The sequence below is a fragment of the Strongylocentrotus purpuratus genome, unplaced genomic scaffold, assembly GCF_000002235.5.
Source record: "Strongylocentrotus purpuratus isolate Spur 01 unplaced genomic scaffold, Spur_5.0 spur5_scaffold_1, whole genome shotgun sequence".
Lineage (NCBI taxonomy): Eukaryota > Metazoa > Echinodermata > Echinoidea > Camarodonta > Strongylocentrotidae > Strongylocentrotus > Strongylocentrotus purpuratus.
This window is the reverse complement of record NW_022145594.1, coordinates 17,188,647-17,198,501: the sequence shown is the minus strand read 5'-3', so window position 1 is coordinate 17,198,501 and position 9,855 is coordinate 17,188,647. Positions and strand designations below refer to the sequence as shown.

Here is a 9,855-nt window from a genome sequence, read left to right as displayed (position 1 = left end):
TTATCCAACCATATATGCACACTAAAAAGAAAAGATATGAAGGGAATACTGTATATAAGATAATAAACATGTTTAATTTATTCATTTTATTACAACAAACTAATATGTTTACAGATTATAACATTGATGGTCAAATATTAAGCACAAATGACCTCATCTGCTACTTCCATTTGTAGATTACTTTTTTCTTTAAAAATTCAACAAAGCATACTTAGGCTAAATCTGAGCACTGTTTTTTTCTCCAGGGAATGTATTGTATCATGACCTGCACCCTTATTATAAAACACATTATAAAAACATGCTGATTTCTTTAAAAAAAAAAAAAATACCTATGACTCAATGATTGCAATTTTTTCCAGAGAAACAATAATACTGTACAATAGTATATAACATCCTTTAGTGTGATGGTTACTCCGTGGTCCACACACGCACCAAGGTATATCAGACCTTTTATCAACAGTTGCTTGTTTTATACAATATATAAATCATACTCATAGGCCCATTCCCAAATGTTATAATTATTATCAATAAACAGAAATTGATAAAAGATGACCCCTCCCCAAAACTCTTATATTCCAAAAGTTTGATCTTGTCTGACAGGTGGTAACTTGAGTACTTGACTACATCTTATTTGCCCTATAGACACATACTTAAAATGGATGCCTCGGCAAAGCCTCAGTTTTATAAATGATTGACTTAGACTGCCGATGAACATATTTCTTGTGTATTTATCTACACCATTAACTTTTCTCCACATCGTGCTGTCAGATTGAGATGCTTTGGTGTGATATACTTAATGTTTTACATCATGTTTTTAATGAACTCCTACCTTGCTTAGTTATGCAGACATTGGGCCCTTTTTTTAAAACTTGCGATAGCAGTGGAAAGGATGTGCATAAAAGAAGAGGCGGGATATCCATAGTTACTACTACCATGTACTACTACAACATGGGTAAAATTGCATCATTGTATTATACCTTGGTTCCTGGTTACCTCTCCTTGGTAGTTTGAAAACTATATGTTTCAGTACCGGTAATCATTGTAATAGTGTTTCTGTTTCATGGTGTCACTGGTGTGGTTGTGTGTATGAAGGCCAAATTTTCTACTTTCCTGCTTCGCCTGTCCACAATCACTAAACAATTTGAGCTGAAAGGTGATTAAAAAATTAAACATACTGCTTGCAAGGTGAAGTTACACGTACTGCTTGAAGAGAATTGTGAATGATATTTATCTATTGGGAGTTTGACCAAATCCAGGTTTAAAAATTTCAGCTTCGGAGGGGGGGCATTACCCCTCAACCCCCCCCCCCCCCCCCCTGTGCGCGCTTTTGACTGATGTGTCCCCCCAGGAGTGGCGGAGCGTCTTCCAAAGTGGGGGGGGGGGCACCAACAAAATAGGCACTTTCTGGAAAAAAAGGGAATCTCAAAGCGAAAATATCCATTTTTTTAGACAATGGTATATACCCCTACATTGTGATTACATTATCAGGGACGATTTCAACATTTGTTTCTCTTTATACACCATACAAGATATTGCTTAAGTATCAGTTTGGTGTGATGGTATGCAAATTGATTTGCGAGCGAGGAAAATTTTAAGTTTTGTGAGGTCGCAGTACAAAAATTGCATCTTATTAAGAGGGAAAAACCCAATCCTGATGGGGTTATAAGCACATTCTTACAATGGAAGACTGAAAAGACCTTTAATAAGTAACGTAATTATATCATCTACAAATGCGAGCGAGCTTTGGGGGAACTTACTCTTAGTCGCTTGAAATTAGGGCCGCGTTTAATGATGAGAGGAAAAGGGGACACTACAGGGATAAGGGGAAAAGGAGTATGTGTCAGGTAAAAAGGGTAATTATCAGAGGTGAAAATGGGGCACTTCTTAGACCTACAGAAAGAGGCACTCACCAGGAATGAAAAAAGGCACTTATCAGAATGGGAATTCTCACGTGATTGGGAATACTTGATAACCCTATAGTCTAAGTTTCATTGACTAAAAACTTAAACTTTGAAAATTATATCAAAAATTCAAAAACTTAACCTTAGGTTAAGTTTTTGATGTTGACGCCGTCGCCGCCGCCGTCACCGGAAAAGCAGCGCCTATGTCTCACTTTTTGCTCGTAGGCGAGACAAAAAGGGAGGTGCAGATCAGATTTTAATAGGGGTATTTATTGGAGGTGAAAGGGGGCTATTATGAGAACGGGGAAGTGGCTCTTATTAAAAAGAAAAAGAGGCACATGTTAAAGTAAAAAGGCACTTATGAGAGATGAAAAGGGGTAATTATGAGAAGGGTAAGGGGTACTTATGATCAGAAAAAAGAGCATTTATTAGGAAGGAAAAGGGGGCGTGTCAAATAAAAGTGGCAGCTATTAGAGACAAAATGGGACACTCATCAGAGATGAAAAGAGCACTAATCAGGAGATGGAGTGGGCACTTATCAAAAGTAAAAAGGGGCATTTCTCGTAGTTGAAAAGGGGCACTTACTAGAGATTAAAAAGGGCAGTTATGAGAATGGAAAATGAACACTTATTGCATAGAATAATGGGAACTTGTCGAAGGATAAGGGGCACTTATCAGAGGTGAAATGGGGAAGGGGCAATTTTACAAATTAATAGGGGAACTTGTCAAAGTAATATGGCACTTTACCTATGTGAAAAGGCCATAAAAGGGGCATACTGGGGGTACTTGAAAAAGTGGGGGGGGGGCACTGACCCCTCCCCCCTGGCTAACAACATATCTCCGCCACTGGTTATGAAGTTTATAATACCAAGGTTTTGATACCCAGTCACAGCTACAGCAGTTCATTGAAGAGGCTAAGTAGAACTTCATAGTCCATACTGTACATGTATGTCTGTTGAATGAAAAGAGAAGAGAATGAAAGTTAAACATTGATACCTACATCATACATGTATCTCTGTTGTAACATAAAAATGTCTTGCATGTACATTGTAGGCCTAGGCCTCAAATTTTTTCATGTGGAATCATACATACACTGTAGCCATCCCATTAATACATACTTCTCAAACCAGCCCTTCGCATCCCCTCCAGCTTGGCCTTGACCTCACTCATTTCAAAATGTTGTTTTACTTGAAAAAAAATAAACAGATCAAGTTAGATCAAAAGTAAATATGTTTACCTTCTCTTGTGGTGGTCTGTTTTCTCCAGGACATTCTTGTTTCAAGCACATACTCCAAGAAAGCAAGCATTTGGTACTGCATGCATTAACTGCGACAAGTGTCTCTGTACATTTTCCTGTAAAAGAGAGGGGGGGGGGGTTTAATTCTTAGAATAAAAGGAAATGAGCATGATCATTTAAACATTGATGAGCATTTGCAGAATTAACTGTTCTATTTTAATTTGGATTTTCTCTTTACCAAAAAAGCCCTCCTTCATTATCTAACATTGAAATTTATATTCAATTCCTTGATCCAGATCTAGTTGATCTACAGTCTCTAGATGATCTAGATGCATGTCTTGTAACTGTTCATTCTATCAAATTGAAAAAACGCAAAATAGATATGGACCTACATCTATATATGACAGAGAAAAAAAGAGAGAGAGAGAGAGAGAGAGAGAGAAGGAAAAGAAGGAAAAAAGGAGAGAAAGGGAAAGAAAGAAGAGGAAGAAGAAAAGAAAATGGGGAAAAGGAGATCGGGGGGCCGAAAGGGCCTTGCCTCCCAGCTGTAACCTCTCCCCCTCCCCCCATCAAAAAATAAAAGAGAAGGAAGGAAAGGGAAAGAAAAAAAGTAAAGAGGGGATAAAGAGAAGGAAAAGAGAGGAAGAAGAAAAGAAGGGGGAAATCAGTTGCAATTTTCCTGCCAACAAGTTGTAGTTTGGGGGGGGGGGCAAAGGCCCTTGCCTCCTCCTCCCTCCCCCCCCCCCAAAAAAAAAGGAGAAGGAAGAGAAAGGGAAAGGGATAGAGGAGAGCTAAAACGGAACAAAAAAGAGGAAAAAGAAAAGAAAAGAGAGATAAGAAGGGGAGAACAGTTGCGATTAATCTCGCCAACAATGTGTGGATCGGGGAGGGGGGGGGGGGGCCAAAAGGCCCTTGCCTCCCCCTAGCAAACCTAAAACAGAGAGTAGGAAGGGAAAGGAAAGGGAAATAGGAGAGAAAGGGAAAGAAAAAAAGAGAAAGAAGAAAGGTAGGGGAGATCAGTTACGTGTAGATCGGGGGGGGGGGGGAGGGGCACTGGCGTACTGATGGGGAAGGGGACTTGGGGGGGGGGGGTTGACAGATGCCCCCCAAATATAATTCAAACGTGGTTTATTTCTAATTCGATACCGGTGATTACCGGTGATTTACAAATGTTGCTGAAATGACATAATTTTCCGAGATTTTTCCTTAATGTTTAATAAATTATACTTTTTAATGCGTTTGTGGGACAATGGCAAATTCATAAAGAAAGAAAGAATAGTGACGCCAATTAGTGTCCTGCCAGTGTCACAAATAAGTTATGCTAATATGCTCATCTGACCGCAATTAAATGCCTATACCCCTGAGCTTCTGGGGGTTCCACCCCTTCACCCCCACACGTTCTTTGCCCTTAGACACCACGCCAATTTCACAACGCTCTACTTGATCGTAAATACCTCCCCCCCCCCCCCTTCACCTACTTAGAGAAACGTTTAGCGGAACCTGCATGAAAGAGTGGGGTGGTGCAGATTTTTTTCAAATTTGGGCTCCCCCTAAGAAATCCTGGATCCGCGCCTGTTCACAGGTAGTCCAATTATTTACTGGTCTGTAGGCCTAGGCCTCAAATTTTCTACTCTCGTACTTGTCTAACTATCTCGGTATCTGGTCCAAATTTTGGCGCTTGTTCACAACTCATGTCAACTGTGACCATGCTTTTTAGTGTTAGCTATTAACTTTCTTCTGACCCAACTATGAAAGTAGTTTTTCAACAGTTGGACCTAAAAGTAACAAAAAGCTTGGATCATTGATGCAGCTAGCGCTAGTGAAGTGATCTGCCTATAGTCTAGACCCTATACTCGTATCTAATTTTCAGAGAGGGTCTCGCCCGAAAGTTTGGGCCAAGGATCAAGGAGTGACGATGGCAATCGAGCTGAAATATTCTCACGACGATAAATAACTAATCAAAAGTTCGAGTGTAGATTACTCCTAAATTCATCAGATATAACCATTTTAAACCACTTCACAATGTACAGACAAATCAGCAGATTTATACCTACAGCAGATATGTTTATAAATATGATTAATTTACGAGATTTGAACGTAATTACAGCTGTACTCACCATCAAACTTTCAAAGAAAACCTCGAGCTCTCACTCTGTGTGGGTGACGTCATACATTAAATATGCATGCAGCGAAAGTCTTGTCTTCAGATCAGGCAATCGTACATAAAAACTTCCATCACAGATAGAAAAATTTCTTATTAAAATAATAAGGATGATTACAGTTATCAATCATTTTAACCAAATCTGCATACAAATAAGAAGGAGAATGGTGATACAGAGACTTATTTACCGCACGTAGGATTTCTGATAAGAATGCACAAAGAACACAAAATGGAAAGGTGCCTGGAATAGAGGATAATAATATCAGTCAAGCTCATGAATATTCATATTATGGGCGTTACCAACCATTTACATTTGCATACACAATCGTTATTTAATATATAATGGAAATGCGCTTTTCATTATATATTATATAATGGAAATGCGCTGTTCATTATATATTATATAATGAAAATGCGCTTTTCATTATATATTATATAATGGAAATACGCCTCTCATTATATATTATATAATTGAAATGTGCTTTTCATTATATATTATATAATGGAATGTGCTTTTCATTATATATTATATAATGGAAATACGCTTTTCATTATATATTATATAATGGACATGTGCGTTCTATTATATATTATATAATGGAAATACGCTTTTCATTATATATTATATAATGGAAATGGCTTTTCATTATATAATGGAAATGTGCTTTTCATTATATATTATATAATGGAAATACGCTTTTCATTATATATTATATAATGGAAATACGCTTTTCATTATATATTATATAATGGAAATGTGCTTTTCATTATATATTATATAATTGAAATACGCTTTTTATTATATATAAATAATGAAAGTGTGAATTGTAATTATTTATAAATAATGGCAATTATATATAAATAATGAAACGTTCTTTGTCATTATTTATAAATAATAAAAATGTGTTAAGAATTATATACAAATAAAAATGTACATTTTCTTGCATTATATGTAAATAATGGTTATTATTTGTTAAATAATGATTATATAATATATAATTTGTCTATATAATTGTTTTACAAACGGCGCCTCATATACACAGACGGTGACCCTTACGGCTCGCACGACGGGGGGGGGGGGGGGGGGGGGGGGTGAGCCTTTCTTTTCTTCCCGTTTTTCCTTATTTAGATCTAATTTTCCGATCAATAAATCGGACATAAGAAAGTATGTATATTTCTTAAAATTCTTACAATTTTAATCAAGTAATTGCAATGGCGAAATTTAGGCGAATTAGATCACGCGTTTATGAATATCAAAATATCACCGCGTCAAGCTGTGCTGACTCGTACGCACATGTAGGTATCGGACGTCCGGGAAAAAAAAGAGCATTCATTAACTCAAATCAAGATGGCTGCGCAACAAATAATGTTAACGACAAGTCTTTCTCGGATTAAACATAAGCGGAATAGCCGTCGATATTAGAGACTGAAGCTTTCGGTCTAACTCTTGATATATTCTCGGATCTCCTCTGCCATGATATGAGCTATCCCAAACATTCCTCCCCCCTCAAATAAAAAAAAAAATGTCGTATCGTGGGAAAGGCCAATTAGACACCTGGTTCTTGTTTCTGCACTTCTCTCATCGGATAACTTTTCTCTCCGCATGTGCAATCCCAAACATTCCCCGTAGCACATTGTCTCGTGTTTATGCATGGAATGAAAAGAGCATTCATTCACGCTTTTGTGATGTAATAATCAAGTGATTGTGACGTCAGTGGCAAGCGCGCATCGGTATGTTTGAGGATGCGCAGGCTCAGCAAGCGTATAAATACAGCATGCTGTGCGCAGTTCTATCGTGATAATAACAAACTAAAAGGAAATATCACGATATGCATCGGGGATTTAGCGAGTTGATCAAGTTGAGGAAAAAAATCATGATAGAGATGAATACAAATCACGATGTTTCTCACGATAAAAACACGATAAAACCCGTCTACAATCACGCTAACCTCCTATCGTGAAACACGATCCCGCATGCCCAATAACTTCTGGGCGGTATTGTATTTACATGTATCACCCTTCATCCAAGTGCATTACATGTACACATGGTTCCATGTACATGTACCTGGTACATGTTGTAGTAATAAATTACTTGAATGCTTTTTCTCAAATGTTCAATAGATTGTGTGCATACACGTACGTGTACATACTTCAACTATTTACCAGAATTGTTTTCACCAATTCAATACTAGGGTGAACTTCCCCTTATGAAAAAAGAAAAGGGTGAATTCTGGAAAAGGTGGAAAATCCTTTTAATATGAGCTTTTGCATTCCTTTCATGTTTATAGTGTGGAAGCCTTTCCCAATTGTTTCCAGACAGTTTTTTTCACAATGTAATCGCATGCGTATGACACTATGAACATGACTGACAAAGAAAGCGGAGAAAATATACAGTTCCTCAGGTAGACAAAGGAACATCCTTTCACTGCTATTATGTAAAAAGGTGAATATGCATGTGACACCTGTTTTACATAATAGCAGTGAAGGGATGTTCCTTTGTCTACCTGAGGAACTGTATATTTTGTCCGCTTTCTTTGTCAGTCATATTCATAGTGTGACCAGTATGGTGGAGGGGTGGGGGTTGTGTGTTTGGACACGTAAAACAAATCAAGTCTTCTTCTTTGCCTTTGGATTTAACCAGGGAAAAACATACTTAAAACATTTCGGGGGCTACTTTTCAAGCTTGCTTTCCATGAAAATAACACTCTTTAATTTGTTTTGCAGTGAACTCTATGCACATTTTTGGGCTGTTTTATGACTTTCGGGGCTCTTTTGGGCATTTCGGGGGCTAAAACTATTCATTAAATAGCACTAATCAACATGAAATTTAATACACGTACAGTGTACTTGTCCTTAATAATATTGTCCAACATAAGCCTTAAAAAAATTAATGAAATATTGCTTGTAAACTTCTTCAAATTACTGTTTTAAATTGGCTTTTCAGATAACCAACTTTCCCAGAACCAAGACATGTTGGCATACTCAAGTTTATCTTAAATTCTAGGGTAGATTTCCCCTTTAATGCTAAACTTACTCTCTGGATGTCAGCCTTGCTGCTGTAGAAGCGATCGTAGACAGGCCTCGTGGAAAAAACTTCTGAACATCGTACTCGACTTGTTCACGAACGTTACCCCATAGTCACTGGAGATATAGACGTAGCTCTCTGATTGGGTGGTTTGCGTGATGTCACGGGTGAGGCAGATGATGACATCGCTGTCCTCGCCTGCCCAATGAACGATCAGCTCAGGATGGGGGTCATTCAGGTCAAACTAGTATGGTGGAGAAACAAATGAAAACAGTGTAAATTAAAGAGAAGGTTGAGTTCTGGGAAGAGGTGAAAAATAATTTGTGAGAGTTATCATACATCAGAGTAAAAATGTCCCCTAAAAAAGCATGTCTCTTCAAATGCTTTCATATTCTAATATGACAAGTAACAGCTTAAAAATAGGCCCAATTTGTATGCCACAAGTTTGTGTAGTCCCATATACTGCTCACTGTGTACAGTGCTTGTAACTTTACCAAGACTGGGCCAATTTTCTTATCATTTTGATGATTCCAGAACCTTGCAGCACACACCAATGCTAGATGATCAACCTTTTCTGATCGATTCCACAACGTTTCTGTCACAATGCAATTGCATGACCAGAACTCAACTTTATCTTTAACGTTGCTGATTCATCTTGATTTAAGGCAAATCCCAGTTCTCAAAATAAAAATGAAACTCTATGGTCCGAATTCACAAAAAAGGTTTAACTTTATAACCCATGGTTTAAAAATTAGTGCAAAATATTAAAGCATACCTTGCCTTGCGCGCGTCTAATATTGGACCTCTGTCTGTGTCACGCTTATTTTGCGCTAATATTAGACCATGGGTTACCAGTACATGTACATGTAAATGATGATTTAAACCATGGGTGAAATTTTAACCTCCTTTGTGAATTTGGGCCTAGACCTAAGTCTAACTGTTAGATCTCAATTCGATCAAACTGTATGGTGGAAAAACGGAATTTTATTTATTTTCATTATATTTATTTACATTTAGATCTAGGTCTACTATTACTTACTAGTCTAGTCTATGTTTGATTGTTTGTTTATCATGTTCCCTCCCTTTGAAAGCACCTTCCTTTTTTCCGGTGTGTAAAGTTAAAAGAGGCCAGATTTTTGTGTATTACAGGCCGGGCTTTGTTGCATGAAAAGTACGCCTTCACCAGAGATTTGGGGAACATGAATGCGGTCCCTCCGACGGCCGACCCCGGAGTGGGGGGTGGGGGGTGGGGGGCAGACAACAGAGGACAACAACATGAGGAAAGGGGATAGAGAAAAGAAGTAGACTAGACTGACTGATTGACATCATGAATTGACTTTCTTGGATCTATCCAATTAGACCTAAAAAATATCTCATTAATCATTATCAACTGACACTCGGAACAATGTCATTAAACGTGGTGAAACATGACTGCTCTCTATTCTCTAGTCTATGGACGGTCTTTAGATCTACTTCAGTTTCACATTGACACTCACTAGACTCTATCATCAATCATCTGATCATTGAATCA

At 37.8% G+C, this 9,855-nt stretch overlaps 1 protein-coding gene across 4 annotated transcripts in view; it reads right to left on the bottom strand.

Moving 5' to 3' along the window:
* LOC582560 (sortilin-related receptor) overlaps nucleotides 1-9,855 on the bottom strand; it is a 105,828-nt gene that overhangs the window by 95,501 nt on the left and 472 nt on the right. For all 4 annotated transcript variants that reach the window (XM_030977748.1, XM_030977751.1, XM_030977750.1 and 1 more), the window contains exon 2: nucleotides 8,334-8,568. The gene's annotated coding sequence lies outside the window, so the exon portion shown is untranslated. The remainder of the gene's footprint in view (nucleotides 1-8,333; nucleotides 8,569-9,855) is intronic.